Source organism: Cetorhinus maximus, chromosome 13 (genome assembly GCF_964194155.1).
Source record: "Cetorhinus maximus chromosome 13, sCetMax3.hap1.1, whole genome shotgun sequence".
NCBI classification, from domain to species: domain Eukaryota; kingdom Metazoa; phylum Chordata; class Chondrichthyes; order Lamniformes; family Cetorhinidae; genus Cetorhinus; species Cetorhinus maximus.
This window is the reverse complement of record NC_135891.1, coordinates 87,881,780-87,908,778: the sequence shown is the minus strand read 5'-3', so window position 1 is coordinate 87,908,778 and position 26,999 is coordinate 87,881,780.

Below are 26,999 nucleotides of genomic sequence, written 5' to 3'. Positions count from 1 at the left end.
ACACCGGGCCATGTTTCCCGCCATCGGTCGTCTGGAGCCTCATTGTAATACATCAGCATATCATTATTAGGCCATCCCACCAGGCTCTTGCACCCCCGCTGGTTCATCTGTCCATGTCGGCGGGAAAGCACGCCAATGTGTTTCACAGCAGCACACAGGCCACATACACTTGGCGGCCTGCACTTTGGGTGAACTGGGGGTGAGTGTACAGCAACGTTCTGCAGAGGTCGCCAGGGTCACCTGTAGCTTTGCAGGCTTCAGGGGTGCCAGGGGGTGGGGTTAAGGGCCGCCCTGCCTCGGAGGCAACTTTTGAGGGTGAGGGGGAGCAGGGGGAAAGTGCAGCCCTGCCTCTGAGGCGAGTTGTGAGTGGGGAGGGCAAGGGCAGCCCTGTTGTTGAATATAGCGCACAAGCATCCGGGGTGGGGGGGTATGGTGGGCGAGGGAATTGGCCACGCATTCGGGAAACCTGTATAAAATGACCATTCCTCTGTAACTGAGATAGTTCAGGCACAGCCACATTGAAATGATTGGGGTCGGGTTCCCAGCTTATCTGCCCACTCAGGCAACGCAGAGACATCAAAGTGCCACCAAGTTCTCCAGATCTCCCTGCACAAACTGCATATTCATGAGCACTTTAGTGGACTGCAGAGCAGTTGGACAGCACACGTTGTACAATCTTCTCGCTAAAGCTGGCCATGGAGCAGCCACTGGTGGAGGCGCTCACAGCCCCTTGCAATGTCAGCATCCCGGTTATGGTTCAAGCCAACAGGGCAGCCATGCAGTGCACTAATCTCTGGCCATCCAAGTGGTGGCCAGTACTCTTCGGGAACCATTAAGGGGCCATTACGCTTAACCAGGACAGGTTCATAATATACCCATGCTAACCATGTGTCTCTCTCTTTTATCCTGCAGGAGGAGTACATCAGGATCATGGAGCCTGGTGAACTAGCTGTATGGCTGATGGCCTACAGGGTGCGAAGAAGATGGAGCAAAGAGCGACTGAGGCTCCTGGCTGCGCAGAGGCAGGAACAGCAACCTCAGGAAGAAGGGACAGCTGGGGCTCCCGCACACGATGCCCAAGAGCCACAGCGAGCGGTTGCAGGCCGGTGCCTAGCGAGACCCAGGGTCTATAGACACCGCTTTTCATTCCTGCAGATGACCGAGAACCAGTAAATGTCTAGGGAACTGGTCGCTCACATCTGCTAGTTACTGCAGGATTTGGCGCCTCAGGGACATGGAGGGCATCCACTGTTAGTGGCTGTGAAAGTAACCGTGGCACTCAATTTCTGTGCCAGTGGCTCCTTTCAGGGTTCCGCAGGTGACCTCTGTGGGATCTCTCAAGCCTCCACCCATAAATGCATCTGTGAGGTCACGGATGCCATCTTCTCCATGGCACGCAACTTTGTGCATTTTGCCCGGGACCAGGACAGCCAGGATGCAAGAGTGATTGGATTTGCACAGGTGCAGAGTGCAATTGACTGCATTCATGTGGTGCTCAGATCTCCGTCACAACACTCAGTGAACTACATCAACCTCAAGGGCTTCCATTCGCTGAACGTGCAGCTGGTGTGCAACCACCAGAAACACATCCTGCAGGTGTGCGCACGGTTTCCAGGGAGTGTGCACAACGCCTAAATCTTCAGTTGGTCACAGGTCCCTGGAGTCTTCCAGGGTCCACAGAAGCTGCAGGTTTGGCTCCTTGGGGACAAGGGCTACCCACAGAGGCCGTGGCTGATGACATCTGTGCGGCGGCTTCAGGCTGCAGCAGAGCGACGCTATAATGAGGCTCATGCTGCTGTTTGCACCTTGGTGGAGCAGACCATCGGGATGCTGAAGATGAGTTTCCAGTGCCTGGACCAGTCTGGTGGAACCCTGCAATACAATCTACAGAGGGTGTCACACATCGTCATCATCTGCTGCGCCCTTCACAACCTGGCGCTGTAACGGGGAGATGAGCTGGCTGAGGAGATGAGGACGCCAACGGGGATGAGACTGAGCAGGTCCTCGGAAGTGACAATGACGGGGATAAGGCCCTTGCACTGGCTAGATGAGGCAGGCACGCTCAGGAGGCCCTCATAGCTGCTAGATTTGTGGAGGATGATGACGACATGCAGCAAGGTGACCCCATAGATCCTCACATCGCATTTATGAATGTTTGACTCCAGCCTGGCTTATGGCAGCATGAATACCCTCTGTGAGAACGCTCCTGTCATGGGGAGGCAGTGGAGACCCTAATAGTGACTTGATTTCAGGAGGATGATGACGACATACATTGAGGACACTCCATGAATCTTCACACAACTTCTGAGAATGTCTGAATCCTGTCTGGCTGAGGGCAGCTCGCTTGCACTCTGTGATCAGAGTCATACCATAGGGTCGCAGCCTTGAAACTTTAGAAACATCTGATGCTTTGTCCGCCTTCAGCACCTGAGCCTTTCAGGAGCTGGAGCACAGCATCAGTGGTCACAGATGCTGAAGGGATGGCGGGCATCCCTCCTTAATGATGCTGAGAGTGCATCGAGAGAATGTGAGAACTCTGTGGCGCCTGCCCACTTACTACATTCTGGCAGTAATGACAAACACCACCGAGGTACAGGCATCAGTAGCAGGGAGTGTGAGGCCGGAACATCACTTTGGTCTGAAGGCTGCACAAAGCACAGGGAAGGGGCCCTGGACTGAGACACCTGCCTTTATCTTGTGCAGAAAGGTTTCACATCTGAGTGACAAGAACACAGCTCATCAGAACAAGGAGCCATAGGCAGGGACACATTCTTGGGAGTTTATTGACAATAGTGAACATTGTGTACAAGTGATTAACACCCGTGCCCAGGCTGTGCAACTAATTCTCCTTAATTTTCCTAACCCTGCGCTCGTCTTGGTGCTCCCTGGACACCCAAAGTGGGGGTAGAGGCAGCCTGCTGACTGTGATGCCCTGTCTGTGATGACTTTGGCAGGCGTCCTGTGGATGGCCGAGACTTGGAGGGCTCTGGCCTGCTTTCGGAGTCCTGCTGTGTGGCAGTGGCACCCTCCTCGGCCTGTGGAGCTGGAGCTGCTGAGGAATCAGGAAAAGGGGAGTCAGAAGGGCCAGACACTCTCGGAGTCACCTGGATCGATGGGCCCTGAGTGTGCACCTGTGGATCCTCCTCCCTATGGGTGCCCAGGGGCCTAGGCTGACTCCTTGAGGAGCAGGTGTAGCTGGAGTGAGATCCAGCTGCCCGGCACCTCTTTCGCATACACACCGTTAGAGGCCAACTATGGCATCAGCAATGGAGTTGAGCCCGTGCAGCAGTGCAGCAGTGACGCCCTGGACCAAGGTCTCCATGGCGGCCGCCATCCTATCAGTGTTGACCTTGGTGCATTGACATGCCAGCGCTATCACCTCAGAGTGAAGGCGGACGGACTCCTCCATCGTGCCTTGCAAGCTGAGGGGTGCAGCGGACATCCCTTCCTGATGTTCCCGAGCTTGTCTTTGCAGCTTCAGCAACTGTGGCATGACCGAGACCAGAGGCTCATCATCTGACTCGGACTCAGTAAATTTATGGCCTCCAGCTGTCCTCCGAGTGCCAGAAACTTGGGAAGTCCCTGCCTCCACCTGCAGTGGATCAGACAGTGCGATGTGCTCACCAGATTGTGATCCCAAGGCTACTCTAAAGCTAGGTACCACTGAGGTGTGTGTCTCTGCACTGGTGGAGAGTGTGAGTGAGCGCTGTGATGGGACTTCAGGGAGGGTGCCTCCAGAGGTTTCTTTGGTGCTGGATTGGAGGCCCTGGACCCTGTCGGCTGTTTGGTAGATGTGTCTGCGAAAACAAGGAGAGATAATTAGTGCATGGCAGTGGCCTCTGAAAGAGGACACATCACTCACAGCATGGTTGTCTGATCGGTGTTGCACTATTGGATCCTCACTTGGTAGAGCAACACTGACCTCACCGTCAGCACAGGATCGGTCTAGATCCTAGAGCCAGCTGGATGGTTCCGTTTTCAAAGTCCATGAGGACTTTGATTTCAGGCATTCTGCCACTGGTCTGCGACCTCTCTCTTTTTACGTGCCAGCTTGTCCTGCATGGATAGAGATGGGGAAAATGTAAGCAGGACGCCTGCCAGGCCTGGCGGTGGTGAGTGGTCCCATGGACGGGATGAGGACAATGACGGTGAGTGTAAGGAAGTGAATGGTGATGTCCCTTGAACTGGTAGTGAGTGAGGGCCCTGTGGATGTGTGCTGGGTTTGTGAGTGTGTGAGTTGAGAGTGATGAAAAGAGTTGCTTACCCTGGCAGAATGGAGGAGATCATTCATCCTGTTGCAGCACTGGGTGGCTGTCCTCTTCTGAAGGGCGTTGGCGCTGACCACCACTGCCACCGCCTCCCAAGCTGAATTGGTCACATTGCTGCCCATCCTGCAGCCAGAGCGGGGTTACAGGACATCCCGGCGGGCCTCCACGGCATCCAGCAGCCACTTGAGGGACTTGTCATTAAACCAGGGGGCTGCAGTCTTCTTACCTTTCAGGGCCAGGCCTCCTGGGCAGCAATGGTGAGCTGGAAGCAATGAGCACTGTACTTGTGGCTGGCCTTTAAACAACGATGGGGTGATGGCCGGCGGGCAAATGAAGAGCCCGCTTCCCATGGAAACAGCGTGTTTCCCGGGAGTGCATAAATAATGCGGCAGGATTGGGACGATACAATGTGAAAACCTGCCGTCGGCAGACAGAATGCTGTTTTACCCGCCCGCTACCACACTTAGTGCAAATTTGGGAACATTCCACCCAATATCTGCACTTGATAATCAGCCTGTGAGACAAAGGTATTTCATTGTACTCCATTTTGGATGTTTGATGAGAATTGCCAATATGCATTGGCTATTTTTTGGATATTGATGCAATCTGATTTCAAACATCTGGTTTAAAACAGCAGCCTTCCTGATTACAACAAAAACAAAAATACCTGGAAAAACTCAGCAGGTCTGGCAGCATCTGCGGAGAGGAACACAGTTAACGTTTCGAGTCCATATGACTCTTCAACAGAACTAAGGAAAAATAGAAAAGAGGTGAAATATAAGCTGGTTTGGGGGTGGGGGGTACAAGAAAAGCCTTCCTGATTAGATGGAGTGCCACTGCTTGTACGTCCACTCTTAATAAATCTTTAATTTAAATGTTATGGCATCTTTAACATAGAAAAATGCACCAAGGCGCTTCACAGAGGCAAAGAATGAAATGGTAGGAAGGATGGTCAAAAACCTGTTCAAAAAGCTGGGTTTAAAGGGTGGTTTTAAAGTAGGAGAGGGAGCTGGAGAGATGGAAGAGTTTAGAAAAAGAATTTTCCAGAACACAAGGCTTAGATAATAAAGGCATCTAAAAGGAAGGTGATGCACAAAGAGCTACCATCCAAGATGCACTTTTGTCCAAGTTTCCTGATTGACATTATTTTAATACCGTTAAACCATTAAAAATAAAGGGGTTAATGTTGGTCCTAAAATAACTTCAACTAGTAAAGCTAAGAACTTGCCTCTGCACCAGTATTTAAATAAATACTAACTTTCATTTGGAAGAAAATATTTTAAAACTAATTTAAAATAAGCCGTGTGACAAGAGCAGAATATGTCTTCCACTCTTTTCATCCTTGGTGGTCCATTTCACCAGATCCTTTCATCTGGGCTTTGCTACTGAAGAAAGCACTTCTTATCCAGGATTAAACCCACAAGTAAACTCTATATGGATTTACTGAATGACTACTGCAGTCACAAATAACCGGGATATATACATTGATTGCAAATCTTATTTTCAATAGGAAGTCGTAAAAATGTGTAATGCTCATTTTGCCACTGACTAGCTTTAATTACAATTACAGGTTGAATTCAATTTAACTCACCACCCATCACTACTTCAATTAAAGTATATCTTCCAATAACTACAATAAACCTCAGCCTACATGCCGGAAAATAAATTATTAAAACATATTTGTTAAATACTAATTAAATATTACACTCGGATGGAACACTGACATTTAAGTTTAATCTGCATTTTAAATCATATCAAAATTGTCATCAAGTCATAAATCAACATAAAGTATTTCAAATCACACCAGTATTATAATAAATATAAAGCTTTCTTGCAGCTCCATATTTCTTTACTTTCCTCTTATCTTTCTCCATACATCTTCCATGGTAGTGTTTCTTTCTTATTAGTTCTCCTTGCTGTATCTCTTACTCTTTTTCTTCCCACTGTCTAGCCCAGAAATGTGGCCACACCAGCCTTTTAAACCAAGTATATTGGGAAAGAGACACACAGTTATTATGAATCGGAAGTGTACCATTTGCCAATGATCAAAACATTGGCATGGAGTAACTGAAGCAGCTGTTGGGCCCTTTGCAAATACCACACCTTTTTTAAAATTTGTTCATGTGGGCATCACTGGCTGGGCCAGCATTTATTACCCATCCCCTAATTGCCCTTGTTCAGAGGGCATTTTTAAGAGATGACATGTAGGTCAGACCAGGTAAGGACGACAGATTTCCTTCCCTAAAGGGGATTAGTGAACCAGATGGGTTTTACAACAATGGTTACATGGTCATCATTAGACTTTTAATTCCAGATATTTATTGAATTCAAATTCCACCATCTGCTGTGGCAGGATTTGAGCCTGGGTCTCTGGTATACTAGTCCAGTGACAATACCACTATGCCACTGCCACCCCCTGTTTGACCCCTTCCTGTAAGATTAGTTTACCATGTGGCAACTGCCACAGATCTACATGTGGCCTTAAAGGGACTGTCACAACCAACAAGACAGCACTTTAAAATATACTGAATTGAATGTGAAGCTGGGAAGAGCAGCTGTGCTGTCAGCCTGAGTTCCATCCCCCACAACCATCACTGCCTCCCCCTGGGCATCACTTCCTTCCCGTCCCTTCCCAGTCATTCCCCACTCTCCCCAACTCCATCACTTGCCTGAGAGCCACTATTGGGATTAAAGCAGCTTGATCTTTAATTCCAGTGCGTTGCGAGCTGCCTGTTACTGTTCACAGTTCACCGGTGGTAGCGAGGCCTGTAGCCCAACATCGAGTGCCCCTTGAGCCTCTCCAAATAACTCTGGCAGCTTTAGACCCAACCTACGAATGCCTAAAGCCTCCGAGTCATGTTTTAGAAATCACGCCAACAAAAATTGTTTCTGTTTGAAGGCAGCTGCACTCTTGAATGTTCAGCTGCCTCCGAGAGTCAAAGATGTGCAAAGTACAACCTGCCCCTGTTCACCCACATCCCCCTCAGTGAAAATGGTAGGTGCTAGGTTTGGGGGTAGTGTCATGAAGAGATTAATGTCTATAATGTTATTGGAAATGTTTTTTTTTAATAGAGTTTAGTGGTGCCTATGTCTATGTGTATATGTGTGTGTGTCTTAACTGGATTAAAGCCAGCTTGCCTGGGTGCTTTGATGTATATTAGTTTTGAGATGTTAATCGGGGAAACAGTGAGGAAAAAAGGTAAAGTGTACATTGCATTTGTTGAATAAACCATTCAAGATTGCGGATGAAATCTTGCACCGAGCTAGAAGACGCCAAGCAATGTGTTTATTTTTTTCGGCTTACTAATAAAATTGATGGGATGAAAGGATGTTATTGTTAGAAGGGGTAAAATTAAAAGCCTAGTGATACAACAGAAAATTTACATTTAAAGAGAAGGATATGTATAAAGGAGAAAGGAGATTGTGTGTAAGACAGAGACATTTTAAGATCCAACAAGTTTGAGAAGCCTCAAGCTGCTGTCTGCAAGGACCCAGAGCTGAAAGAAACTCATTTTGAATGCGACTCTCCACGTTGTGCTTTGACAGCTGTCTCTTTAAATCTATGAGATTTACTGTTGCCTTAACAGGGTGTAACTGAGAGTCAGATTAATTAGGGGATTTTGTAGACATATGTATGTGCTTACAATTTTTCTTGTATTGATAAATGTTTAATTTAGTTTTATGAAAAAACCTCATGAGACTTGGTGGTCTTATTATTACTGAATTCAAAGCCTGCATCTCGAAACCTACAAATTGCAAAAATGGGTTATGACAGTTGTTTCAAGTTTCCCTCTGGGATTTGAGCAATTCAGCCTTTACCATCGGCTGTGTCATAATAGGCGGGACTTCTGGAATTGGGGCTCTGGCACCTTTTGGCTAAGGCTTGGAGCCCTTCAGGCTTTATGAAAACTCAGGCTGAAGAAGTGTTTTTGAAGCTTCTTTGTTGATCTGTAATTCCTAGGGTAGAATCATCCCAGATTTGCACAAAGTGCAGTAGCGGACGTGAAAAAAGGTGTTTAACCTGCCGGCCACAATGGTGGGTTTTAGTGCCGTTTTGTCCCTTTCCCACCTCATAAATTATGCAGTTATGGGAAACATGTCAGATCGCTGGCGAGCGGCCTCCGATTGGCCCACCATACCATTACCTCGCCACTTCCTTACACTAGGCATCATATTTAAAATGCTGCCACACGCACAGTTCTCAATGCTTGAAGCCCAGGGCAGCCTCAGTGAACTCATGGCCCCAAAAGCCAAGAAGAGTGTAGTGCTCTGATTCAATGACGCTGCCATGGAGACCTCGGTCCAGGACATTGGTCCTGCACTGCTGCGCGGGCTGAACTCCATCGCTGATGCCATAGTTGGCCTCCAACAGTGTCAACGTGAGAGGGGTGGGGGGCAGCTCCATCTCACTCCACCTTCCCCTTCTCATCAAGGAGTCAGCCAGGGGCCATCAGGTACTCATAGGGAGGAGGGCCAGCAGCTCGACTCCCCAGGGCCATCCGCCCAAGTGACTCTAGGAATGTCCAGCCAATCCAAATCCCCTCTTCCTGTGACCCCATCAGCTCCAGCTCCCCAGGCCGAGGAGGGTGCAGCTGGCCCACAGCAGGACACCCAAAGCAGGCTGGGCCCTCTAGAGGACACCCGCTGAAGTCATCACAGATAGGGCATCTCAGTCAGCAGGCTGCCTCCACCTCTGCTGTGGATGTCGGGGGAGCACCAAGACATAGCAGCGGGGTTCAGAACGTTAAGAAGATGTAGTTGCACAGCCTGGGTAATGGGTGTTTATCACTTGCACATAATGTTCACTATTGTAAATAAACTCCCATGAATGTCTCCTTGTCTATGGTTCCTTGTTATGATGAGCAGTGCTCATGTCACTCAAAGGTGAAACCTTGGTTCCCGCACAAGATAAAGGCAGGTGTCTCAGTCCAGGGCCTCTTCCCTGTGCAGAGCAAAGTGATGGTCCAACTTCACAATCATTGGACACATCAGTGATGCCTGCACCTCAACGGTGCTTGTCGTTGCTGCTAGAATGTCGTGGGCAGGTGTCACAGAGTTCCTTCATTCTCTCTGTGTGCTCTCAGCAAATTTGAGGTGGGGTTGGCCCCCATCTCTTCAGCATCTGTGACCGGTGATGCTGTGCTCCTGAAAGGGTCAGGTGCTGAAGGCTGATAAACAATCAGGTGCATTTAAAGTTTCATGGCTGCGTCTCCATAATATGACCCTGATCACAGACCTCAAGTGAGCTTCCCTTGGCCAGGCAGGAGTCAGATATTCAGAGAGGCAATGTCAAGGTCTATGGAGTGTCCTCAATGTATGTCATCATCATCCTCCTGGAATCTAATGACTATTAGGACCTCTGCTGCGTCTCCATGACATGAACGTGAGCACTGAGGGTATGTGCACTGCCATCAGCCACATAGGAGTCAAACATTCACCAATGCAAGATGAGGATGTTAGGACTGTCCTCACTGCATTTCATCATCATCCTCCACGAATCTTGTGTCTTTGAGGGCCTCCTAAGCATGCCAGTGTGATGGCTCATCACCGGCATCATCGCCTTCGAGATCCTCCTCATTGAAGGAGACATGTAGCTTTTCCATCTCCTCAACCAGGTCCTCCCACCGTTGCAGCACCAGGTTGCGTAGCGCACAGCAAGAAACAATGATGCGCGACACCTTTTAGGGACTGTATTGCAGTGCTCCACCAGACCTGTCGAGAGACTGGAACCTCATTTTCAAGATGCTTATCATTTGCCCCACCAAAGTCCGGGTCGTGGGATGAGCCTCGTTATACCGTCTCTCTGCTGCACTCTGAGGCCGCTGCACGAGCGTCATCAGCCATGTCCTCTCTGGATAGCCCTTGTCCCTTGAAGATCCAACCCCGCAGCCCCTCTCAACCCTGGAATACATGAGGGATCTGAGACCTGCTAAGGATGTAGGAGTCGTGGACAATCCCTAAGAATCGTGCACAGACCTGTAGGATGCGTTGTGGTGGTTGCAGACCAGCTGTACATTTAGCGAATGGAAGCCCTTGCGGTTGACGTAGTTGACTGCTTGTTGCGATGGAGATCTAAGGCCAATGTGAGTGCAGTCAATGGTACCCTGCACCTGTGGAAATCCTGAGATCTGGGCAAATCCCAGCACTCTGGCTTCCTGACTTTCCTGATCCTCGGGCAAAATGCACAAATTTCTGTGCCTTCACAAAGGTGGCGTCTGCAACCTCTTGGGTACACTTGTGAGTGGAGGCTTGTGAGATCCCACACAGGTCACCTGTGGAGCCCTGGAAGTAGCCATTGGCGTAAAAATTGAGTGTCGTGGTCACCTCCACGGCCACTGGCAGTGGATGCCCCCCATGTCCCCGTGGGGCCAAATCCTGCAGCAGGCTTATGTGACCGACTGGTTCCCTAGACATGCGCAGTCTTCAGTGACACTGGTTCTCAGTCATCTACAGGAATGACGGGCACCGTCTATTGACCCTGTGTCTAGATAAGTGCCTACTAGTGCAGCTGTCTATGGATCTTCAGCTGCATGCACAGGACACCCTACCACCCCTTCATCTTGAGGGAGGTGCTCCTCCTTTTCCTGAGCCAGGCGCCTCCGAGGCACTCTTCTCCTCCTTCTCTGCTCTCTGTAAACCATGAAGCATAACACCAAATCACCAGGCTCCATGATCCTGATGTTCTCCTCCTGCAGGATCAAAGAGAGAGACGTGTGGGTTAGCATATGTGCCCTAAGAACCTCTCTTGGTTAAGTTTTAAGGCCCCTTCACACATGCCGGACAGTGCTGGCCTCCACTTGGATGGCCAGTGTGTAGAGCGTTTCATGGCTGTTCGAAACCTTACCCGCCTCCACCCCACTCCACTTAACTGATTGGCAACAGCTTCGGCCACTGGGATGCATGCTGTGCTCTCAGCTCAGGCACGGGCATTCTCCTAACCCATGCTGCAAGTCTGTGCTATTAGTTTGAAACATGAGGGCTACTGGTCCAAACCTTAATGAAAACATTTCAAAGGGCTCTGAGCATCCTCACTATTGACTGCACAATGACCACCTTTTGCAAGGGGATTCTACAACTTGCCCAGTCGGCCAATTGTTCTGCTACCCCCTAAAATGCAGATTAGTTTGCAATCTGCGCCCGAGAGCTGAAAAGTTCTGGAGTATTTGGTGGCACATTAATGTTTTTGTGTTGCTTGGGTGGGCAGGAAAGCTTCAGAGAACTGTTTCCAAGCATGTCAATGGAGAGGTTGCTGAATGGTCTCATCAGCAAGATCACTTTGTGTAAGTGATGCAGATGCAGTGCAGCATCGGGACCTGGAAATTGAATATCAAGCCCCTAGTATTGGGTGTAAGCACTTCCAGATCACAGATAGCAGATAGATGCAGAGTAAAGCCTCCTGTACTCTATCCAACAATTTTACTCAGTTGTAACTTCAGTAACCTCCCATACTGCTGACAACATTACATTTCAGTACTTACCATGCTATGACTTTAGAGAAGATTACCGATTTCATGTCAATTTGTGACAAGTAAGACCAATGTTTCATTGCCAACATTTTCAATTGTGGGCTTCAAATTTAAGTAGGTCTTTTTGATGCTTGTAATTCATGCATGAGAAGTTAAAACAAATGCAGGGATCTTGCAAATTGTTGCATTTTAGGTTTTTCATGTGAATTGTATGGAATTAAAATAACGTATTCGGACTTTGGGAATTATAAGTGTTTCCTACACACATGGGAACTGCATTGACACTGCCCAAAGCTGTCTTTACACCAAATGGACCCTCTATCCTATCATTCTCGGTCTGAAGCTGAAGCAAGATCCTCCAGATGAGAAGAAAGCATTTAATCCGCTGCACTATCCAATCACCTCACCGGCCTGGCTTTCTGTTGCACCCATAATCAATATCTGTGAAAATTTCAACTTAAGAAAAAAATGAATGTTTATGACCCTATGTGTATCAGCCTGCAGCTGCTAGCTTTCAGGTGTAACACATTATAAAATAGGCTATAAGACATCAATAGCTTAGTCAAAGCAGTCATTTATTCTATTCTATATAGTCATCCATTCTTGTTCTGGCTTGTCAAATTTAAGAGCACTCAGTTGTTAGTCTGGAATGGTGCATATTATTCTAATTTCTAGTCCCTATTTCAGTCTGATGATGAGTTACAGTCCATCTTGGAAAAGAAAATAATGCTTGATTGTGGCCTCCCCTTGTACTGAGATTTCTATGCACCAGAAAGATATATAAGAAGCCTAGGAAAATATCTGTCTGCAAATTCCATTGGTAATGACACTTTAAGATCAGAACACTGGGAAATTATTCTGAGGCAAGTCTGTTCCTCTGCATTAGCTATCTCTCAGGCTCATTGACCTCTCTCGTTGCCTTTGTTCTCATGTTGTCAACTGCCATGTGGGAAATCTAAATCCAGTATTACTTTTATCAAGACAAATTCCTTCTGGCATTCTCAAACGAACTAAAGCTTCCTCCACCATGGCTCTTCAACATTCCAAAGGATCCAGTAAATCTGGGGAATTACTTGCCTAGTACACAACCATTCTAATGATAATCAGGCATCTTTAATATACCTCCTCTCCTCAGAATGTGAAAGCTTATTTCCTTGAAAACTTCCATATCAAGTACAGAAACTTGGGAATAGAAGCAGCATGGGTTTCTTCCTTAATATTTGTAAGGATTTTCTAATCTGGTCTCTAAAGATTCTCCTTTTCAAGTCTCTCTTTTTAATGGGCTTTGACACCAAGTCTGAAGATATGAATGACAGAATAAATCTTGTAACATACCTCCCCCTTGTCAACAAGGGCATAGCTGAATTCCACACCCAATAATTAGATGTAGATCAAACACAACATTTAGAATTAAAGTTGACCCTTGGACAAAATCAAGAAGATTATAATGAAACAGGCCATGAATTGAAATCTTTAATTCAGATATGTTCCCATCTGAGAGAGAATTCTCATGAAAGCACTTCCTCACTGGAGATACACCCCTGTCATCAATCAAAGCATAAACCAGACCGTGTCCGGCCCATCCGCCCTCACGCCTTCTCCTCCCTCCCAGAAACATAATAGGGTCCCCCTTGTCCTCACTTATCACCCCACCAGCCTCCGCATTCAAAGGATCACCCTCCGCCATTTCCGCCAACTCCAGCATGATGCCACCACCAAACACATCTTCCCTTCACCCCGCCTGGCAGCATTCCGTAGGGATCGTTCCCTCCGGGACACCCTGATCCACTCTTCAATCACCCCCTACTCCTCAACCCCCACCTACAGCACCTCCCCATGCATACGCAAAAGATGCAACACCTGCCCCTTCACTTCCTCTCTCCTCACCGTCCAAGGGCCCTAACACTCCTTTCAAGTGAAGCAGCATTTCACTTGTATTTCCCCCAACTTAGTCTACTGTATTCGTTGCTCCCAGTGCGGTCTCCTCTACATTGGAGAGACCAAACGCAGACTGGGCGACCACTTTGCAGAACACCTGCGGTCTGTCCGCAAGAATGACCCAAACCTCCCTGTCACTTGCCATTTTAACACTCCACCCTGCTCTCTTGCCCACATGTCTGTCCTTGGCTTGCTGCATTGTTCCAGTGAAGCTCAACGCAAACTGGAGGAATAGCACCTCATCTTCCGACTAGGCACTTTACAGCCTTCCGGACTGAATATTGAATTCAACAACTTTAGATCTTGAACTCCCTCCTCCATCCCCACCCCCTTTCCATTTCTTCCCCCTCCCTTTTGTTTTTTCCAATAATTTATATAGATTTTTCTTTTCCCAGCTATTTCCATTATTTTTAAATTTATACCTTTTATGCCCTGTTAGTCTTATTTCACCCCACCCCCACTAGAGCTGTACCTTGTGTGTCCTGCCATCCATTCTTAATTAACACATTCTCTTAGATAATATCACCACCTTCAACACCTCTTTGTTCTTTTGTCTGTGACATCTTTTGATTATCTGCTCCTATCACTGCTTGCTTGTCCGTACAATCCCCACCCCCCCACCCCCCCCAATCTCCCCCCCGCCCCCCCCCACCCCCCCCCACCCCCCACCTTAAACCAGCTTATATTTCACCCCTCTCCTAATTTTACTCAGTTCTGTTGAAGGGTCATGAGGACTCGAAATGTCAACTTTATTCTTCTCCGCTGATGCTGCCAGACCTGCTGAGTTTTTCCAGGTAATTCTGTTTTTGTAAAGCATAAACCTTCTTTCAAGCATCATTGAAACAGGTTGCTGTTCATTTATCTCATTGTTGTTTGAGGGACCTTGTAGTCTCCAAGTTAGCTGCTGTGTTTTCCAACATAACAGTGATTATACTTAAAAAATTCATTGTGGTCATGCCCAGTATGAGGCATGTCATATTCATAACCTTAAACATGGACTGTGCTCATATGGAAGCTTCTGGAACTGCCATTATTATTATTTTTTTGAAATGGACATCTATGAACTGTTCAAATGGCTGCCAGGAGGGTGGGGAGAGGGGAGTCAAATGACCTTTGCAACTTCAATATAGCCTATCAAGCTTCCAGAATGTTCTGAATTGAATCATAATGGGTGGAGGTCTCCCTTGAATGGATACAGTTTTCCTTTATGGAATTCATGCCTGCATTGTTCAAAGCTTACTCCAAAACACAGAGGGCAGAATTTTCCATGCCTGCTGGCATTGTGCATGTTTGGCGGCATGAGCGGACAATATGATGAGAAGGCCAAAAATTGGTTTCACACCGTGGTGAAACAAGTTTGCAATCGTCCGCTCTGCCCGTCAATGGTGAGCTCCGTTACCCACCGTCGGACGTCGGGAACTTCAATGTAATATATCTGCAGGTCATTATAAGCTGGAATCATCCCCCCACGCTGGATCATCCGAGCATTTTGGCGTGATTGCATGACGGCATGTTTCACAACAGTGGATTTAAGGCATGCAGCTGGCAGGCTGCACTTCCAGGGGAACTCGGAGGTGAGCGCACAGTAACTTTGCGCAGGGCTCATGAGGGTCGCCTGCTGGACCTCAAGGTTGAGAGGCCATGCATTCAGGTGAGGGCACAGGCAAGTCGCTTTTTCCCAGCTGGCTGACACTGCGGTACTAGGGCAGAGGCTGCCCTGCTGTTGAGGTGAGTTTGGTGGGATGGGTGCAAGGGCTGACTTGCTGCTGATGGAATTGCACAAGCATGTGTGGGGTGGCGTGGAGGGGAGAGGCCACGCATTAGGGAAACCTTGTACAAAGTGACCATTCACTTGGGATTTTCCTGGATGTGCAATATGTAGTTCAATTGACTTTCTTCCCTTTGGAGGAACTATTACTCTTGCTCCCCACAATAAGATACCATCCTGGCGGGTTATTTCATGGCTTCTGTTAAAGTACAGTTTCATTTCTTCACATACAGGCTCTTGTGACCATCCATGAAGCACTTATTCTGGTACTTGAGATAGGACTGAGTCCCTACTTGTCTTGTCTCTGATCTCTCTAGCATGCACCGGTGATGAATCAAAGAAATTTAACAATAACACAAGTTCTTGTGGAACTGGGACATCTTCATCATGTTCTTGTAAAGGCAAACAACTCAGTGCATCGGCATTTGTGATTTGATTTCCAGGCCTATGTACAAAAGTATATTCGTACGCTGCCAGGATCAGGGTCTTATTTGTGTTTCTGTGTCTTCTTTCGATGGGCCTTCTTCTTTTTAACACTGACTTTATTCTCAGCCTTCTTTTCAACTTCAATATTGGCCAGACTGCTCTCAGATGCAAGCTTGACTTGAGTGAACTCAGTGGTTGAGTTTCCCAGAACTCCATCATCTGTCTGCTTCTTAGAAAATTCTGCGACTTTTGCCTCCAAAACCTCTTTGGTTTCATGTAGCTGATTCTTCAGCTCTTCCATCTCTTTTTTGTATTTGTTTGCTGCCTCCTGGAAAATTGAGCATTGTTGTGTTTTCTCTGTCATTCTTCAGTTTGCTCAGAGAGGTGCTGAATTCATTCTGTTTTTTTTCATACTTTTCCAGAGGTACAAACTTAGACCTGAAGGGATCTTGTTGTATGCGAAGGTCTTTCGGCAGGTTTTCATTTTCCTTTCAGAGGTTGCTCACCTCACCTCGAACTCTGTAATTAAGGCATGGTCTCTTTGAGTTCCTCTTGCTGTTCTACCATGTTCTGGCTTAAGACAGCCTGCTTCTCTTCAGGTTGTTGAGTCCTTACACACTCCTTTTCCAGAACAGGAATGTTTTCAGCTTCCTTTTGAAGTCTAAGTGGCCAATCAAGGTTGATTTCCCTCAGCCAGTTTCACCCGAGGTGGCTAGCTCCTCTGCCTCTCAATACCAACAATGGTAGTTTTACCGATTGGCTCCCGTAATGGTAAATAGTAACTCTACTTATGCCTTTGACTTGGATGTTTTCACCCTTGTAAGTGTTTAATTTGGCATCAGTTTCTTCCAAATTTAATTTATGTTTACCATCATTCAGGTATTTGAAGGTGTGTTCACCAATTACTGTAATGGAAGCTCTTGTGTCTATTTCCATCTGTATGGGTATGCCATTCACTTTTACTGTTACATAAATTGGTTCTATTTTCCCTACCTTCAAATTAAATAATGAGTAAATATCTGAATTTGTTGCTTCAGGCTCCTCTACACTGTAAATCTCACAGGGTTTTCTCTTTTGCTTTGAAATTCTGCCTGATTCTTTCCTGGCACTGCCTCATTATGTGTCCATTTTGATGACAATAAAAACATTTGATTCTTTTAAACTGCCCATCGTTACTCACCTGCTTATTTCCACCTCTGTTGCCATTATTCCTTATTTTCGCTGCTGAGTCAATTCTTTTTATTCTTCTGCTAGCGGTGGCCGTTTCCCACTTCTCAGCAGAGCCTTGCATTTTCACGCCCTTTTTGGCTGGAGTTTCCCGCCCAAGAGGATGGCACCATTTTGCGCTCCCTGTATGGCTTTTGAATCCCTTACTGTGCTTTCCATGGCCAGCGCTATCTCCAGCGCCTGCTTAAAATCCAAATCTGTTTCGGGCAGTAATCTCTTCTGATTCGTGTCCTCATTCACACCGCACTCTAAACGGTCTCTGAGATGTACCAAACTCGCAACCTTCTGTTACCTGTTTCAAAACATGCCACATAACAAGCAACTGTCTCCCCCGGGTCTCTATTCCTTGAATCAAACTTGAAGTGTTGCATCATTACCGAACTTCTTTGGTTGGTAATGACCCTGCGTGAGGTCCACCAATTCATCAAAATTTTTTGAATCTGGGACACTGGGTGCCATCAAACTTCGAATTAAGCCGTAGCCTTTATTCCCACGTGTAGATAAGAGGATCGCCCGCCTCTTCTCTTCCCCTGTAATGTCGCTCGCTTGGAAATAGAATGCGAGGCATTCAATATAATGAGACCAATCGTCCATGGCTAGACCAAAAGGATCAATTCTTCCGAATTGCAGCATACTGTGAGGGGATTACTTCAATGATTTGGAAATTCTATTTCCAGCTACTGTGTGAGGTACAACCCGATTTCACTTCTCTTGATTTCTTCCGTTGTGATTTTATTCTCAACGCTCGTTCATTGTATCTTCCTTCTATCCTCGCTTTTTTATTGCTTTTTCCTTGTCACCGGTTTATTGCATCCTTGTCGCAAGTTTGTTAGGTCTCCGCTTTATCTTCACTTTATCCTTGCCCTATCCTCGTTTTATCCTCGTCGCCAGTTTATGATGACTTGTGAATCACCTGTGCGCACTTGTTGAGGAGTGACCGAGTTGGTACTTTAGATGGATGTAGTTCTGCAGACACTTCTAAGGTGGAACATATTTTGTTTATTTATAAGGTACTCAGCAGCTACATATGTGTGTTTCTACACCAAACTCTATCTATATACTCCTGCTGCTCACTTGCAGACTACTGACTTCCAACTGACTACAGAGTTAGCCCGCGCTACTCCACTATTGGTTACACAAGATCATGTGATCTTCCTTTACAACATTCTTCTTAAAGGTATACTACACATCAGATAAAACCATAGTTACTACACCTGCCCACTCAAGCAATGCAGAGGCATGAAAGTCCCACAAGTGCTCCAAAGCTTTCCAGTCCTCGGGCACAGACTACAAACTAATGAGTGTTTTAGTGGATTGCAGAACAGTTGGATGACTGGGCACATTGTACAATCTCCTTGCTAAAGCTGGCCATGGAGCAGTCACTGGTGGAGGCGCTCACAGCCCCTTGCAATGTCATCATCCTGGTTTGGACCAGTCTCCCCCATGGTTCAAGCTAACAGTGCAGCCTTGCAGTGCGGGTTAGGAGAATGCCTGCTCCTGAGCTGAGAGCACAGCCTGCAGTCCAGTGGGCAAAGCTGCTGCCAATCAGTCAGGTGAAGTAGGGCAGAATGGGTGGGGTTTTGGACAGCCATGCAGCGTGCTAAACTCAGGCCATCCAAGTGGTGGCCAGCACTCTCTGCGATGCGTTATGGGGCCTTCAGACTTAACCAAGAGGGGTTCTTAGAACACATGTGCTAAACCCACACTCCTCCCTCTTATATTCTGCAGCAGGAGTACATCAGGAACATGGAGCCTGGTGAGCTAGCTGTATGCCTCATGGCCTACAGAGAGCGGAGACGAAGGGGAAGAGAGTGACGGAGGGACCTGGCTGTGCAGGGGGAGGAGCAGAACTCTCAGAAAGGAGGGGTGGCTGGGGCTCCCGCACACATCGCTGAAGAGCCACAAAGAGCCATTACTGGTCGGCGCCTAGCTAGGCCCAGGGTCTATAGATGCCAACTTTTACTACTGCAGATGACCGAGAACCACTGCTGCCAAAGACTGCGCATGTGTAGGAAACTGGTCGGTCACATCTGCCACCCGCTGCAGGATTAGTGCCATGGGGACATGGAAGCCATCCACTTCCCGTGGTCGTGAAAGTGACCACAGTGTTCAATTTCTATGCCTTTGGCTCCTTTCAGGGCTCTACAGGTGACCTCTTTGGGATCTCACAAGCCTCCACCCACAAATGAGAGTTCTGCTCCTCCCCCTGCACAGCCAGGTCCCTCCGTCACTCTCTTCCCCTTCGTCTCCGCTCTCTGTACGCCATGAGGCATACCATGAGGTCACGGATGCCATCTTCGCGAGCGCACACAACGTTGTGAATTTCGCCCGGGACCAGGACAGCCAGGAAGCAGCGTGATTGGATTTGCCCAGATCACAGGTTTCCCACAGGTGCAGGGTGCCATCGACTGTATTCACGTGGTGCTCAGATCTCCATGGCAACAACTGGTCAACTATGTACCGCAAGGGCTTCCATTCACTGAATGTGCAGCTGATGTGCAACCATCAAAACACATCATACAGGTCTGCACATGGTTCCCAGGGAGTGTCCATGACTCCTACAGTCTCAGTCGGTCTCAGATCCCTGATGTCTTCCAGAGTCCACAGAGGCTGCAGGGATGGCTCCTCGGGGACAAGGGCTGCTCACAAAGGATGTGGCTGATGACATTCGTGCAACAACCTCAGACTGCAGCAAAGCGAAGGTATAACGAGGCTCGTGCTGCAATTCACAACTTGGTGGAGCAGACCATCGGGATGCTGAAAATTAGGTTCGGGTGCCTGGACCGGTTTGGTGGAACCCTGCAATACAGTCCGCAGAGGGTGTCATACATCATCATCGCCTGCTGCTTCCTGTACAACCTGGCGCTGCAACGGGGAGAGGAGCTGGCTGAGAAGGAGATGAGGAGCTGCACGTCTTCTCCGGTCAGGAGGACATCAACAGAGATGAGGGTGAGGAGGTCCTCGAAGGCGAGGATGACAGCAATAAGGCCATTGCCCTGGCCAGACGAGGCAGGTGCACTCCAGATCCTTGCCGGCCAGCTGGATGACTTGATTTTCAAAGTCCGTGAGGAGCTTCATTTAAGGCATTCCTCCACTGGTCTACGACCTCTCCTCCTTGTTGTGTGCCAGCTTGCCCTGCATGAATACAGATGGGGAGGGTGTAAGCAGAATGCCTGCCAGGCCAGATGATCAGTATGCCTGGCATGCGTGGGTGATGAGTGGTGCCATGGACAGGATGAGGACAATGACAGCGTGTGAGAGAGAGTGGGTGATGTCCCTTGAACCGGCAGTGAGTGAGATCCCTGTGGATGTGTGCTGGGTTTGTGAGTGTTTGAGTTGAGAGTGATGAGAAAAGTGACTTACCCTAGTGGAACGGAGGGGATCATTCATCCGCTTGCGGTACTGGGTGGCTGTCCGGTTTTGCAGGGTATTGGTACTAACCATTGCTGCCACCACCTCCCAAACCGGATTGGTGATTTTGTTGCCCTTCCTGGGGCCAGAGTGGGGGTAGAGGACATCATGGCAGGCATCCATGGCGTCCAAAAGGCACTCGAGGAACCCGTCACTAAATAGGAGGGGCTGCAGTTGTCTTGCCTTTCAGGGCCATGTCTTCCTTGCAGCAGTCCTGCTCTGGGAGCACTGAGAGGTGTGTGCATGGCTGCGCTTTAAATATGGTGCCCGGCTTGAGGAAGCAGCAAGTTGGTGGCATAGCGGGCGAATGAGAGCCCGCCTGTCATTGAAATGGCGTGTTTCCCAGGAATGCATGATTAATGAGGCGGGATTGGGATGATACGGTGTGAAAGGCTGCCATTGCGGCCGGCGAGAAAAACGTTCTTTTTCCTGCCCACCACCGCACTTCGTGCAAATCTGGGATGATTCCGCCCAGAGTCAATGGACTCCTCGACTCTATGGCCAGAATGTTCCCCCCGTCGGAGGGGTTGTGCGGTGGCGGGCGGGAGCTGGCGCGAACCCAATTAAGGCCCACCCAGCGTGACGCCTGCCCGAAAGCACTGAGCACTCTCTGTGCGTGTGGGGGTGGGGAATTCCCTGAGAAGTTCCCTGTGCTCTTTCGCGCATGCGCACACAAGTGTGCAAAGACCTCCCCAAGGCACAGATGTGCCTCAGGGAGATTTTTTTCCACGCTAAAGTTGTAAATAAAGGTTTTTAACACTTTTAAAACATGTCCTCTCATGTGACACTATCACATGAGCTGGGACATGTCAAAGAAGGGACATCCGCCTGACATCACCGCGCGTCATTTTATGTGTCGGCGAGCAGGCCCCGCCCTCTCTCACTGACGGGAAAATTCTTGCCTATGTTTCCAAGTTTGCAATGTCTCAAAGGAAAGCTGATGGAACCAGTTATCCACAAGTTAAGAAAGATCACCATATATCTTCTATTTTATATCAATGGCCATTGAGCAATGACTGAACCTGGTTCTCTGATACTGAAATCCTTTTATCCGAAAACCCAGAAGAGGCCTTGGACAGTCTGCAGAATAACACCAAAAACATAACAACTGCAGGGAAAATCTGTGCCACCTTTGCCTTTTAAGAACCAAGAGGCTTTAAGTCTCCTTAAAAAAGAAGCCTCCCAGCCTGATTCCAAAGCTCCGAGTTCACCTGCAAAGAAATTGGATCTCCTGATACAACAGCAATGCATACCCGGCTTCACAACCTGCCGAACATTCTCCTGATATTGCTGATATCTGACCAACAGCAATGCATACCCGGCTTCACAACCTGCCGAACATTCTCCTGATATTGCTGATATCTGACCTCCAGCCATCTAAACCTACCAGAACTACAATTCAAAGTGTACAAAGCTTCCTACTTCACTGGACTCGCAAAGGTACATGAACTGTTAACTATTCTTTTGGTTAATACTTGTGGAAGTGCACTACCTTCTTTAATTGTGTCTTTCTTGAAGTTGTGGTTTATGGCTGACACAGTGTAGGTCTTTCAGAGTGAGCATATGAATAAATAATCTTCTTTGTATAAACCCACAAAAGCCCTCTGCTGGTCCTATAAAACGACCATAAACTAACGGGAGTTTTGAAACACATACATCTATCTTTTCAAAAATAAACCACACTGATTAAAGACAGAAGGGAGGGGAATTGGGGATTTCAATTTATCTGTCCTCCCCTATCTGTAACCATTGGCTGTGAAGTGCTTTGGGACATCCTGAGGTCATAAAAAGTGCTATATAAATGCAAGTTCTTTTCTTCCAGCTGAACTTCAATAATGAGAATATCTTCTCATGTCTCATCACATTACTTTGGATGCCTTTCACATCTGCCTTCCAATCAGACTTTCCTCTTTGCACATCAGTCCCCTGAACTGTAACTCCATTTACTTTGCGATGGGCTGCTACACATAGATTGCTTCTTGTTTTGTTTTTGGCATGCTGAATAACATCTCCCGGCCCTGAACCATGCTCTACCCCCAAATGAAAAGCTTATTGGTTGATATTGTTCCTTCTTGCAACTTCTTTTAAGAGAACATTGATTCTTCAATTTGCAAGGAGTAAAAGGAACCAATCCAGGTCCCACACGTCCCTGTAGCTTGTAGAAATTGCCCTGTGTTACTGCTTCTTCACATTAAATAACATTATATAGAACTGGAGCTTCCCAGTTGACACTTACAAGAGGCAGGAAAGCTCTTCCATTGGTTAAACCATTCATTGACCCTGAGTGGCACATGAGCCAATCAAGTAACTATGGCAACTTCAGATGCTATGAGAACTGCTCTTGTGCCCACAACGTGAAGTGAATGTAAATGTTAAATAAAGCTTTAGCTGAAAATTCCATTGTTAATTTAGAGTTGAGAAGCCCAGGGTCGTACTTTGAACAAATGCCAAAACCCTGGCACCCACACCGCAAGTAATGGCCTATCTGAACTAGCAGGTAGACATAACATATATAGGAGTTGAATTTAACCCCCTATGGGTTTCAGGCAGACAAGTTGAGTTCAAAATATACTCTCAGGCCTAAATTTGAGGCCCAGAAAATTTTAACTCTTGGGTCTCACCTGCATGTCACCTGTCAGGTTGCCCACCTAAGATGGGCAGAAAGTGGCAACTAGTAGCAGGCAGGAGCAGAAGTTCATGCTGCCTGAGGGTGCTGGCCAAATCCAAAGAAGGTTCACCAGCAAGCAGGTAAGGTATGGGAGCGGTTTTGAGAAAGTCGGATGGGGAAAGAAGGATGAAGAATCAGAGGCAAGAAAGGTCTAAGTCTCAACTCTCCTTGTGGGGCTGAGAAGGGTACACCTGCTCCTCCTGGTTTAAGAGGATTTTTTTTTTTTCCATTTACCTTGTAGGGCCTCTTCATTGTTTCTGACAGCTGGCTTAACACGATGGAAATATCAGCACCCTTCACCACTCAGACATGGATTAAAATGTAACTGAGGCTTCATTGATGCAATTCAACTTCAATTTGCATTAAATCATGACTACCCTGCTTGCTGCCCATAAGCAGCTAAAAAGGTGACCAGCAGAAGAGGGCAGTAAGATAGATTCCCCCCGTTTCATTCCGTCAAGGCAGGTGCTTTAAAATCAGCCCCATTGTTTGTTTCAATAGCGTTCAAAAATGAGAGTTATGAGAAATATTAGTTAGAATCCCACCCAAGTTAATGAGATGAAGGTGTCCTTTGTCGGCTATCTACAGGGTTTGATGGAAATTGAGTATGGCAGCTAGAAGTGGCATAGGCTCTGTAGAATAACTGTAGGATGAATCCCACATAATATCACAACACATCAAAAATATCAGAAATGCAGTCTGACATTATCAATGCAGCTGAGTAAAAAGCACTGTAACTCTTAATTAGCTGAGAAATCAAGACTAAAATAAACCCAGAGCCATATTTCTACCACTAACTTAATTAACTAAAAGTACGTAGAGTTGTTAACATCACCATCAGGTTAAATATTAGCGTTCACAGCAAAAGAAAACTGATTCTTAACTAGCAACAGAATGTAGATCATAAATATAACAGTGGTTTTGCTGTAAGCTTCAAAACGCCTCAGTACTGGGAGCTGTGTTTCTTTTAATAACAGAATAACAGACTTTCAGTTAATGTTCGCGATGCCATGCAGTTTTAGTAAGCTTCGGTTCAAAATCTATATTTAGTGTATCACTGGTAGAGCATCAGTATTAAGGCTGTTTCTTGCTGACATGAGTGTAAGAGCAGACAGCTTCCCTTGAATAGCAGGCTGGGGGTTGCGGGCATCAGACACCACTGTTCTGCTTGTCAGTAATATCAGCATGATCACTGCAGCAAAGGAGGCTATGAGATTTTAGGGTGCTTTACTGCACATAGCAATTGAGGTAGAGACCTTGTAGTGAAGGATTAGATAAGCATTTGAAACAGGAAGATAGAGGACTGTGGGAAGAAAACAACATAGTGAGGTTAGTATTATATTGCTATTGTGAAAAAATCAACAGAGACACAGTGGGTTGAATGGTCTCCTATGCTGAGACCTCTTCTTTCGCAGTTCAACTGTGGAGTAGCCTAGTGTGTCATCACTGTCACTTTTTTTTCTTAATTTAGCTAAACACACACACGCACACACAGACACACACACAGACACAGATACACCGACATAGATACACACACACACACCCTGTTATAGGGTACTTCACTCAGTGCTAAAGCCTTATGCTATTAACACTTTGATTTAAACTTATTTTGCATTCAGGCTGATCATTAAAATTTTCAGAACAGTCTTGGCAGGACTAGTCGGAACAACCACAGTCAGTCTTTAATCGGATGTTTCTTGTCACCACTTAAGCATTACATTTATTACATTACTCAGTTATTGAACATTAATGAAACTGTCAGGCTAGAGTCATAGGGCTGAATTTTATGTTGATTAGGCAGGCATGTGCCCGACCCGATTGCTTGAGATGACGTCGGGCGAGCACCCAGATATCATTGTGCACTTGCGCGATATTTCACTCGGCGGGTGTGTACAAAATTCGGAAGCACACCCGCTGGCAATTAAGAGGGCAATTAAGCCCATTAACGGCGTAATTGCCTGCTATTTATCATTGCTTGTCCAACTTTAACAGGCGGGAGAATCAGCCAGACGGCCTTAACATTTTTCATGAAACCTCATCCAAAGGCGGGATGAGGTTTCCGTTATGAAATAAAATAAAAGTAAAAATCCGTGTGCAGCATTTTTATCATCTATATTTTCAGGTGCCTGATTCTGACGCTCGTGCATTTTTTTGTTCTGGATAAGGAATTTAGTGATTCAAAGAACCAACCACCACTTTGTTAGGATAACTAGGAATGGGTAATAAATGCAGCATTCCCCACATCTCGAAAACAAACAAAAGAAGCATATGACCCTTCCCAAAGTATCACTTCAATATGCTGATCGGCCTTCCAAATTGTATTTGCTTATTCATGGGTATTGGTATAGCTTGTCATTCTATTATCAGAGTCACACTAGCCTTCTTGTCTAATTTCTGAACAATGCATCCACTCACAGGACTATGTCTTTATGAGATCTTATTGAAAGCATAAAGTCACTTGACCCAAAAGAAGAAGTCTTCTTTGTATTCTTAGCACCTGCCTCCATGTGCAATGAGTTACTCAAGTAGGCATTGACCTTCTCCAGCTGCTCCATAGGTGAACCTTCATTTCTTAATGTCATGCTTTTCTGCACTTTAAATTGTATCTAGCATCTGTCTGTTCATTCCACTAAATAGCCTCTAATCATTTTAAATCCCCCAAGTTGTTTGCCAAGTTTGAACCCCATGCATCATCGGCTGTTTTGATCGGTACTGACTCTCATTTGCCTTCAAGAAGGAGCTGGACTGGTTTCTGACTGAGCAGGGGATAGAGATCACATCACACAGAAGGTAAGTATTTTGATAGATAGCATTTAGTCCAGGGGATTTTCTGGACTGGTTTTGATAGCCTCAGGGGTCAGAGAGGAATTTTCTACAGTATTTGTTCTCTAATTGGACCCAGGGCTTTTCTCTGTCTTTATTTGCCTCTCCTGGGAGAACTTATGTTTGGGAGACAATGGGTGGGAGATGGAGAAGTGAGATTGTTTAGTCATGGTGGCCTGGCTATCATTGTGTGTGGCAAGCTTGATCAGCTAGTCCTTTCTTGTCCGTCAAGTTGTATTTTTGTGCATTGTAAACCCCCAACTTTGAATTGTCTTTTTAAACACACAAATAGTACAGACTGAAAAAGTTCAGCTGGTCGAACGGTCTGACCCATTAAGACATGTTTCAGTGAAGCACCGTGATCCCTAATGCTCCCCATCCAAACAACAGCCATGTCATTTCTTTGTAGAGGCATAAAAACAGATTTTTAAAAACCCAAAGCTAATTTGGGGATAAAGGAATGAAGGGAAATTCCTCTACAATCCCCGAAGGAAATCAAAAACTGCATTCTTAGCATAGCTTTACTTGTCACAATGCATAAGATCAGATGCTGTGTATAAAAGGTGTTGGATAATGTCTTTTAGACTAAGTGCTTTGTATTGTCACTCTGCAACCAACTGCAATATTTTGCTTTAGTGTCCGACTGGGAATGCTTGATTCTGGCAATAAAGTGAAAGTTTTTAAGCTTAAGGCCTGAGCAATAACTTTGGAGAGGCAGTTTCCCTGTCCATGTGGAGCCTGTCCAATTTTCCTTCCATTAAAATCAGTGGGTTCCACAACAGGGGAACTATCCCAGACAGTGAGGTTGAAAATTACCCCCTGAGTATTTGAACTGGAAAGCATTCCATTCCCCAATGTTGGCATCCCTCAATTCAATCAATATTAAACATGTTCAGATTAGGCACAAAATTTGAAGAAAAAAAATTGAAACAATTAAAATATACCTGAGTGACACTCAACGGAACATGTAATTGGATTTCTGATTAAACAGTTGCCTAATTAGT